The 10,134-nt window shown below is 45.9% G+C and overlaps 1 long non-coding RNA gene across 1 annotated transcript; it reads left to right on the top strand.

Moving 5' to 3' along the window:
* The first annotated feature begins 378 nt into the window (after positions 1-378).
* Positions 379-3,407, top strand: LOC138689716 (uncharacterized). The gene is made up of 3 exons (XR_011328618.1): positions 379-1,034; positions 1,187-2,238; positions 2,610-3,407. It is a non-coding gene; the product is annotated as an uncharacterized lncRNA (long non-coding RNA).
* Positions 3,408-10,134: the final 6,727 nt, after the last annotated feature.

Here is a 10,134-nt window from a genome sequence, read left to right on the forward strand (position 1 = left end):
GGGCTGCTGCTCTCGCTCTGCAGCCTCCCAGCTCTGCTCTCCTCTTCAGAGAATGTGCCATGTGAAGACAGTCAAGCCCTGTATTTGCAAGTTAAGGTCCATACGTAGGCAGTTACTTTCTCATATTACGCACTTAAGTGCATACTTGAGTGTACTACTACGAGACCTTAATGTCCTGTGAAATACTGTGTTCAGTTTTGGGCCCCTCACTACAAGACAGACGTTGAGGTGCTGGAGCGTGTCCAGAGAAGGGCAATGAAGCCAGTGAAGGGTTTAGAGCACAAGTCTTATGAGGAGCAGCTGAGGGAACTGGGGTAGTTTAGCCTGGAGAAAAGGAGGCTGAGGGGAGACCTTATCGCTTTCTACAACTACCTGAAAGGAGGCTGTAGCGAGGTGGGGGTCGGTCTCTTTTCCCAAGTAACAAGCAATAGGATGGGATGAAACAGCCTCAAGTGGCACCAGGAGAGGTTTAGATTGGATATTAGGAAAAATTTCTGCACCAAAAGGGTTGTCAAGCATTGGAACAGGCTGCCAGGGAAGTGGTGCGTCACCACCCCTGGAGGTATTTAAAAGATGTGTAGGCATGGTGCTTAGGGACATGGTTTAGTGGTGGACTTGGCAGTGTTAGGTTTACAGTTGGACTCGATGTTCTTAAGGATATTTTCAAACCTAAATGATTCTGTGATTCTATGAAAGCATTTGCAAAATCGGGCCTATTGAGTGTTTCTGGCTTATTTGAAGTTCTTCTTTTGATGGTGTATGTTCATTAAGCCTATCTCTAATACTGCCATGATGACCTAGCATGGACCTTCGCAAACTTAAATCCATAGCTGCTCTGGCATCTCACCTTTTGTTTGATTTTTCTTTGTACTTTTCATTCTGTTTCCACAGTTAGGAGTGAGAAACAAAGAGGGATTAAGTGAGATTCATCTGCATCATTCAAACTATGCTGAATTTGGAGATACTGTGTGAAATTCCTTCTGCTGTCTGGGATTTAATCACCAATGGATTAGATAGAAACTAGAGTATCTGAGGTATGTGGCATGCTGCTATTCTTTAAATATCTACCATAATAATGTGAGCTTCATAAGGCTATTGCTAATCTTGAATTATTACCTGCCTTCCTGTGGTTTGGCGTGATTAACTCGAGGAAGAGATTAAAGCAATATTTACCTTTTTTGAGCAGTTCATCAGCTTGACCTGGACAGCCCAGCACCAAAAAACAAAGGAAGAAACTGCTGGCAAGGATTAAGAATTCAGCCTGCTCTTTCCCTGTTGGTCTCCTGGTACCTGTCATGGTTGTTGGGATGGAAAGCACTGGTGGCATCCTTGAAGATGGCTGATCGCTCCAGATGCTTTCAGGCCAGGTGTCTGGTAGAAAGTTTGTGTGCATCGGACAAGCTTTGATCTGCCTCTGCCAGAAGAGCCAGGACTTGCCTCCACTGCAGGCAGTGACAGCAAAAGCATGTCTTCTGGCTTTGAGCTGGGGACACGGTCATCCTGGTCATCCCCACGCCGTCTTCCTAAAGGCAGATGGCACTTCTCCGGGGGGGAGCTGCTGGCTGGCAGTTTTGCCTGGGAAGGAGTTCCTGCCCGGCCAAGGCATTTGCAGGACAACCTGGCGGGAGCGGTCGGAGGAGCAACCCCTGGAGCACCCCCTCCATCACCGAGCTTCCTCACAATTTCCATTTGATGGAAGAAAGCAATGTTTCAAAAGACACTGTAATTATTTCTTTCATCCTGTTTTAATCTTGCTTTTGGAAATCTCTCACTGAAGAATCGCTTTAGAGAAATTCAAATGAAAATAGTAACAGAGAAGTGCAGCCGGTGTTATTTCACTGCGATAAAGCCAAGCTGGATGGTAGGTGCTTGGGGAAATATGAGGGAAAATTGTTTATCAGAACTATTTTCTTTGATAAGTTTTGTCTTCCAGTAATAAAAAACTGGCTGCTCATCTTGTAAAGCCTCCCATTTTTTGCTACCAGATGCTGGAGCTTGAATTTTTGCCTACATCAGTTTAACCCCTCTTTGTGCTCCTTTGCATTTCCAAGCTAGACTTAACAGGCAAACAAACATAACTTGGGAAATGCCAGCTGCACACATTGCTCTCAACCGTAGGATGGGCAAGCAGCATTGCCTGAACAGGCAGACCCGGTATTTAACGTACTACCAAAACAAATATGCCAAGGGGTTTTGCCATCCATCTGGATCGCAGAAACGGGAGGTAGAAAAGAGCAGGTAGGTTTTTACAGTGCATTTTCCTGCCAAAGCAGGATTGTTCCCTGCAATATCTTCTAGTGTACTTCCCTGGCCTGTTTTAAATGACCTTGGAGAATGGGGAGAGGCGGGAGGTGGGAATCTGCTAGTACTCTCCAGAGTACTCTCTTTGTCTAGTTTGAATAATATAATGTGGAGCAAGGGCAAATGGGTGTTCAGAGAATTTAGCTACAACACAATATTTAATGTAATTTTTGCATGCTTTTTCATCTCCAACCTACTTGCTATGCCTGCCACTGTGCCAGTAACATCGGATAGATATAAAAAAAAAGAAAAGTAACAAAAATAGTGGCAATACTCCATCTTTGGATGATTGCTCTTCTTTTTCTTAGCAGGAGATTGTCTTGGGTGCTTTCTTCCCCTGCGAGGAAAAATGAATAGTGAGAGCTGTGATGATTGGCACTGAGCCTGAGAACAGCAGATGTGAGCCTGCACAGCTGGACAAAGAAAAAAATGCACTTTGCTACCTATATTTATATTAAGGTTGCCCCAGGGATACCCCCAGTGACTACGGGGGAGGGGGACACTTAGCATACGAACAGCCAAAGCCATCAGGCACATTTACATATATAAGAACACTCACTGTCCTTTTCAAAGTCAAAGAGAGCAACGATTAAAGCAACATAAAGGAAATTTGACTGCGTAGTTTTTCTCTCCAATAATAGAATGACTGAGGGTGGAAATATTAAAAAAAAATTAGGCCTGACAGAGGTGATGAATTTATGAATTAAACCAGCACATTTTCATTTAATTTACTGTTGTTTACCAGTTTATTACATGGGAATCTAAAAGGGACTTGATTGCCTCCCAGGCTGCAGTTGTTATGCCAGACACTAAAGTTAGATGTTTTAGATAAGATTTTAGTATTAAAGATTCTTACACAAAAAGGAAAGAACCTTGCTAAATAGGGAAAATTAAAAAGCCTAATTTCTCTCCATGGTGCTTTACTGTAGTTTTGCACTCTGGGGTTTGCCACAATGTTTGCTGAGATTTATCATGAAAAAAAGTGTGGGACAGGGCGTGTTTTAACTAAAACTATTAAAAAACTTGGAATTTCCTACACTCCATAGCCTGCACATGCTTATTTTGAGTTGCATCTACCAAGAACCCCGTTCTCCCACAGGCCCTATGCACAAGGATACCCACTATCAGGGCAGAGCAGCAGGGCTTTGGGTATCCATCTGCCATCCCATGGCACGGTGAGGGCCTCAGCATCTTTGGTCTTGTCATTCCCACCCAGGGTTTTAACCCACACCAGCAGCAGCAGCAGCAATATCAAAACACAAAATGCTGTGTCTCACTTGTCTGAGCAGAAAATAACAGGGAGCCTTCAAAATGGGAGAGGTCCCACAGAGCCATCGAAAGGCTGTCGTGGCTATGGGATGCAACAGAGTGAACTCTGGGTTTGTGGTCCAAAATGGCAGATTTATGCTGAGAGAGGTGGGATAGAGTAAGAAAACTCAAGCATTTATGCAGCAGAAAATATCAATGCTGTTACTTGTTTCTTTTCTGAACCGCAACAGGAAAATGCAAAAGCCAGTAATTAAGTGTGAGAAATACCGGTGTGTCTAAATGAAAATCAGTGGTTTAGCCTGGCATTACAAAAGCTTTAAAAAGCAAAACAAAGTATTTTTGTTAAATCAGGGCAAAAAAAAAAAACCCACAGTAAACCTGGTATTTCCCCACAGTGACTTTCAGTTTTGCTGAGACCGCTTTTTTTCATATGGCTGAACAAAAGAGGAAAAGAAAGAAACCCGACAGTGCTTTCTGGGATGCTGGAGCCAACAAGATGCTTATTTAGCTCTCTGCCAGCCTGTGTGCTCCAGAATGCCTTCCAGAGCCCTGCGAGAGCCAGGGGACCCCACACACCCACCCCAGGATGCTGCCACCATGCTCTGGGGTTAAAGGGCTTTGCATTATGTTTGCACTCCTCATCCAGGGCTCAAACCTTCCTGCTGGGACACCTCCTCCCGCTGCTCCTCACGCTCCTCCCATCTGCATAAATTCACCCTGAAATACTTAATATTGAAATTCTTTTCAATACTTAAAGGGGGCTTATAAGAAAGATGGGGACAGACTTTTTAGTAGGGCCTGTAGCGATAGGACAAGGGGTAATGTTTTTAACCTAAAAGAGGGTAGATTCAGACTAGATAGAAGGAAGAAATTTTTTACAATGAAGATGATGAAACACTGGAGCAGGTTGCCCAGAGAGGTGGTCGATGCCCCATCCCTGGAAACATTCAAGGTCAGGTTTGGATGGGGCTCTGAGCAACCTGATCTAGTTGAAAATTGCAGGGGGGGTTGGAGTAGATGACCTTTAAAGGTCCCTTCCCACCCAAAGCATTCTGTGATTGTGTGAAATCAGAGGTCCTCATAAAGCACCATTTCCCATGGGATCGGGCTCTCCTGCTCAGTACCCAAAGGCAAAGCCATGTGGATTGTTCAGTGCAATTTGGAAGAAGTCAGATTAATTTTGGCACAGGCAATGGAGCGCTCCTGTATTGCTCCTGTTGGTAATTAAGAGAAAGCAAATCACAGGGGAGGACAATAAAAGTATTAATTAACAACACTTTCAATGAGAAAAAAGTTAGTAATTTAAAAAAGGTTGGGTTATGCCTGGAGAAAATCCTTAAATAGGGTAAGCACATTGCTGGGCGTTTGACAAATGCATACTAATGACTAAATGGTGGTATTGATTATGCATTTAGATAATCACCAGATCCTCTGTGCTATTGCAGGAATGTCCCAATTCTGTTGTCTTGCACTTTGATTTCAAGGAGTGAAAAATAGGCTTAATTTCACGCATGCAGACAACCGTGTTTCGCTCAATGGCCTCCACCTGAAAAATCCATGTGTGTTTCCCATCGGCTGGAGAGCCGAACGTAGAACCCCGCAAAGGCACGGCAGCCTGTGGGCTGAGCAAAAGGCACTTGCCGAGGCCTCTGACCGGCTGGGCACTGGGCTTAGCTGGGACAGAGTTGGCTGGGACAGGTTTAGCTGGCACAGGCTTAGCTGGGACGGGCAGCAATGCAGGCTCAGTGCCTGACCTGGTGTGTGCAGGAGGAGAGGGAAACAGAAGGACCCATTGATGTGGTGGGCCTGAGGCAGGCACACAGGGGAGCAGCATCCCCCCAGGAGCTTGTTGGCAGCTGGTGCTGCTCACCCAATGGGGATATCACAGCAAAATGTAAAGGACTCCTGCTAAAATGGAAGGATTTTTCCCAGGCCACTTTCTAGCCCTGCCAAGCATCCTGCCCTACCTTTGCAAAACACACATTTTTTTATAAACTGACAGGGAGAGGGGCGGTGGCTTTGCAACTAAAAGCAATCACGGTTTTCAGGGATGTATACTCACCTTTTATCACAACACAAACCATGAGGCAATTTGCTTCAAGCAGAGGATATTTTTCTCCCCCTCCAAACAGACAATAATCCAATAAAAGAGCCCCCTAGCAGGATCCTGGACAACGTGTGACACCATGTTCTCATCGGCATCCCACTGGTGTTCTGGCAAGGTACCTGGTGCTCCCAGCACCCGCTGGTGTAGCCGCTCTCAGCTGATCCGCCCAACAGCATTCAAAGGCAAACAGTGGCACAGCTTATTGAAGCCGCAGCACCTCCTCTGCGCTCAGATTGTTGTGCCAGATTTTTCATATTATCATGATACCAGGTGTCCTGTTCTATATAATATGATATTCACGCAAGTAAGAGAAATTCAGTTACTTACTCCATGCTGGGGGTATCTGTACAACATTAATTCTGTCTGATAGAGATTTTGGAGACATCCTTTCAGGCTGACAGAGATTAAGAAGTAATAAAGGGCACCTGATGAGCTCCTAAACGAGATGAATTCCTAAAAAAATGCTGGACTGGGTCATCTTTTACATAAGAGTTTCAGCACTTATTACTTAATGTACAGTTTGGCTTCAACCACGCAAAGAGCGTGATTCTGCCCTTGCACACGTGAACTCCCACGAGTGACACAACTGCTGCTTTGCTTTGGGCACCTGTTGGGAACAGCCAAACTGCTGCTTTGCTTTGGGCACCTGTTGGGAACAGCCAGCCTTTAATGGCATATAAAATTTATTTTTTTGTAACAAAAAGGTAGGTAAACAAGTTACACTAGCAGGGGCAGAAAGCAAAAAGTAGGGACTCTGGAGCCTTTGGGGTCTTCCAGTGTCTTCCTCTCCTGGCTGCTCCTCTTTATGTTTTTCTTTCACATTGGCAATGCATTTTTCCACTGGAAAAAAAGATTATTTCTTCTGAGTCATCTCTGCAGGAAATCTCCCGTTCTAGCTGGGTCTTCTCTGTCAGGCAGCAGTGGGTGCTGGCGGCCACCACCTTCCCTAAGGCAGGTCCCATCTCTTGATGGTGGTGTTGAAATAAAAATACAAACATCCTATTAATAGCCAAACTGTAGACAATTCCAGATGTGGAATTTGGTTTCTGAAATTACAGACCCAACCAAGCCAGGACTGAACCAGTAAAATTTGGCTATGTTTTCTCTGACTTGTTACTGGGTTTTCAGAGAGGTTTTCAGTGAAATTTCTTCAGCAATTCCTGTGTTGTTGCCTGACTCATACTGAAACATCAAAATCATTCTTAAAGTGAAATCGTAGCAAAGGGGATGTGAATACTTGGTATTTACCAGTTTAAAATGCATTAGAAACCGTATTTCACTATGGAGTATGCTTTATCTAATAATTAAATACTGTATTATTTACAAAAGCGAACAAAAAATATTTCATATAGGGCACAGAGGAAGTCAAGCAATTAAGAAACAACAATTTTTAAATATAAGGTTAATTTATTCTTCAATAAACCTTCATTTATCCTCCTGACACGTGTAATATTTGTGTTCAGCATCCCACCTGCTTTCAGTCTGAAGCTCCCATCCATGCCAGCAGGGAAGAGGATGCTCAGCATGAAGGATGAGGTGTTCGGACATCCCGGGGATAGGCAGCAGTACAAAGAGCACAGCTGTGAGCGGCACTTCCTGATCGTGGGAGCAGGAATGCATGCAGCTGTGGGGGCAGAGGTGCACCCACAACCCCCCCAACAGTGCAAAGTGATGGGAGAGAGGAATCGGGCTGGTTAGCAGGTCACCGAAGCCTCCATCCCTGAGGAAAGACCCCAAACCTATTGCAGCTGGCTTCTGTTAAAGGGTGATTTGCTGCAGGAAGGTCAGTGGTGTCACACAGGCATCAGTCCATCACCCTCCCTGTGCGTTTGCAGCATGGGAGCAGCAGCCCTTTGCCTGACGCAAAGCTGTGCCTGGGGGGGACCTGCCCCCCCCCCCCCCGGCTGCAGTGGGAACCCAGCTAACCCTCCCTGGGTTTTGCAGTGTCATAAAACCCAGGGGCCTGTGAAGGTGGACCTCAAAGGTGGTGGGTTTGGGGAAAAAAAAATGCTGCAACGATTTCTTTGCTTTTTAAATTAAAACTCAAAGTGTTGCTGCAGAAGAAGGGACTGAAAAAAATCCCCCAAGTCTGGGAGCTCATATTTACCTTCTCACCAGCTCTGCAGATACTTAATTTGAACGTTGCTTCATCTCCTGTCTCCCTCATGTATCATCGCTAATTAAAGTACACACTCTGCACTTACCCAAACGAAGATGTGGGGGGCAGAAGAGGCTCAATCTCATTTTCCGCTGCTGTATTGCCTCTGCAGAGCCAACCGCAGGGGAACCGGGGTCCTGCTCAGAGCCCAGCGCCTGTCGAGCAGACCCTTCCCTTCACCACTGCTCCGTGGGATGGAAACCCCCAGCGTGTGGACGGCAACTTCCAAGGGAAAGGGCTCGGTGAAAGAAGTGGCCGTGACTCCCCGGGCAGACGGGGTGAGCCTGGTGAGGGAGTGACACCCAACGCGGGTGATGCTCCCCACACACCTGTGCTGGAGACCGCTCTGTCCCCAGCCGAGGAAGCCAGAGGAGCTGTGCTGGCAGCAGCCTTGTAGGTCCGTGCTTTGGTGCCTCCATGCCCTCCTGCTGAACTTCCAACTCAAGTGAAATTCAAACAAAGACTTACGGCTGTAAGGACACATCTTGCCCAGCCTGCACCCCAGAGAGACGCCCCTCTGACGTGTCCCCCAGAGCCCAGCCATCCCCGACCATGCATCCACTTGCTGCCAGCCAACAAAATGAGATCACTGACTTCTCCCCAGCTTCTGGTTCCAGGCTAGAAGTCTATCTCCTTTAGCCTCCCCATTGGACCCCTGCTCAGCTTCGCTCCCATCCCAGCCAAAACGTGGGGTTGTTTTTGGCAGTGCCCAGTTCTGCAGCCACACTGGTCCCCATGCTCACTGCAGCCCCTCCTGCCCTATGATGCTACAGGTGGCATCAACCTGTAACGCGTAAAGGGAGCCTCTAAAGCCTATGAATGCCAGGGAGGGAATACAGACATTATTAGGCTCAGAAATTATCTATGCCTCAAAAGATTCAAGGAGATGGTGTCAGAGGAAGAAATGCTGAAGGCAGCTTGTTTAACATTTGGCCAAAGTCATTCCCTTGTCTCTGTCTGAAGCACCAGCGTGTGCTCTGCTCTACATGAGCGAAATGCATCTGTGTCCAAAAAAGCTGGGGAAAAGCACTGCTGAGAACTTCCACAGCTCTGAATAATTAATTCCCAGAACTATAAAAAGCTGTGAGAGAATGAAATCTAGAAAAATCTAGTTTTAGGATAATTATAGTACAAATCAGGAGAGCACTTGGACCCAAGACAGATGCGTTAGTAGGACAACCGAGCGCAGTGGGTCAAATTCATACTTGACGGAACTGCATAGCATTCTACAGAGCTCCTCCCGGGATGGATTCAGCCCAGGGAGAGAAAGCAGACCCTGTAGTTAGATTGTTGAAGTGAGTAGAAGTCTAAAATAGCACCTCTTAATATAGAAAGCATAAAAGAAGTGAAATTGTTTCAGGTTAGCATTCATGCCCCAGGTGTAAATAGGGAGTGATATTTTCCAAAATATTTTGTTATAATGCTAGTTCAGCCTGCTTCCCCTCATCCTGCCTCCACTATCATGCGCATTGTGTTACAACTGGTTCTATAAAAACCCAGTTAATTTGCAGACCTTATCACATTTGGGTGTTTTTCAGAGCTCCAGATGCTGGAATCCACATGTTGCTTGCGAATGCAGACCTTCTATTTTCTCACTAGTTCTATTTGTCATCCATATTTTTCATGGCAAATTTGAAAACATTAACACTGAGCCCTGAGTCACCAGCAAGCAAACACAAACATTTTCTTCCAGTTTCCCAATTTTTAAGCCAGTCATTACAGTGTCCAGTTTAAGATGTTGAATCTTTGGGACTGCTTGTTTAACTCGCCACTCTCAGGTAGGGGCATGTGGGATTTTCGTAGTTTACATACGAACACATGTGGTCAGGCTGTATACTGGGCACATTTTAATTGAAAACTAGAGAAGTCAACATTGGGTGACTGGTTGATGGCTGGCATCATGCAACCCCAGTGCCCCCAGCATCTCAGTGGGCTCCCCAAGGCTCCGCACAGGGCACCCCAGAACAGACTCTGGCCTTTACGTGTTGCTTTCTGGTAAAAGAGCATACCCACAGAGTGGCAGAAGTTTATTGCCTTTTTTTAATAACAGCAACAGATTACCTGAGAATTCAGTTTTATGTAAGCCAGAAGTGGCAGGCTGCTCACGGACTAACAAACAGAGAGATTATCACTACTTCAGAAGAGCTGGTTTAATGTCCAATGCCCTGTTTCAGCATGACTCTCAGTGGCAAAGGACCAGGTACTTCCACTCATACCTCCTGGTCAAAGACACATGCAGAATGGTGGAGGGGTCTGCCCCGTGTCAGCTCATGTTTCCACGAGCTCCCTGTTATGGCGT

The sequence above is a fragment of the Haliaeetus albicilla genome, chromosome 18 (genome assembly GCF_947461875.1).
Source record: "Haliaeetus albicilla chromosome 18, bHalAlb1.1, whole genome shotgun sequence".
NCBI lineage: Eukaryota > Metazoa > Chordata > Aves > Accipitriformes > Accipitridae > Haliaeetus > Haliaeetus albicilla.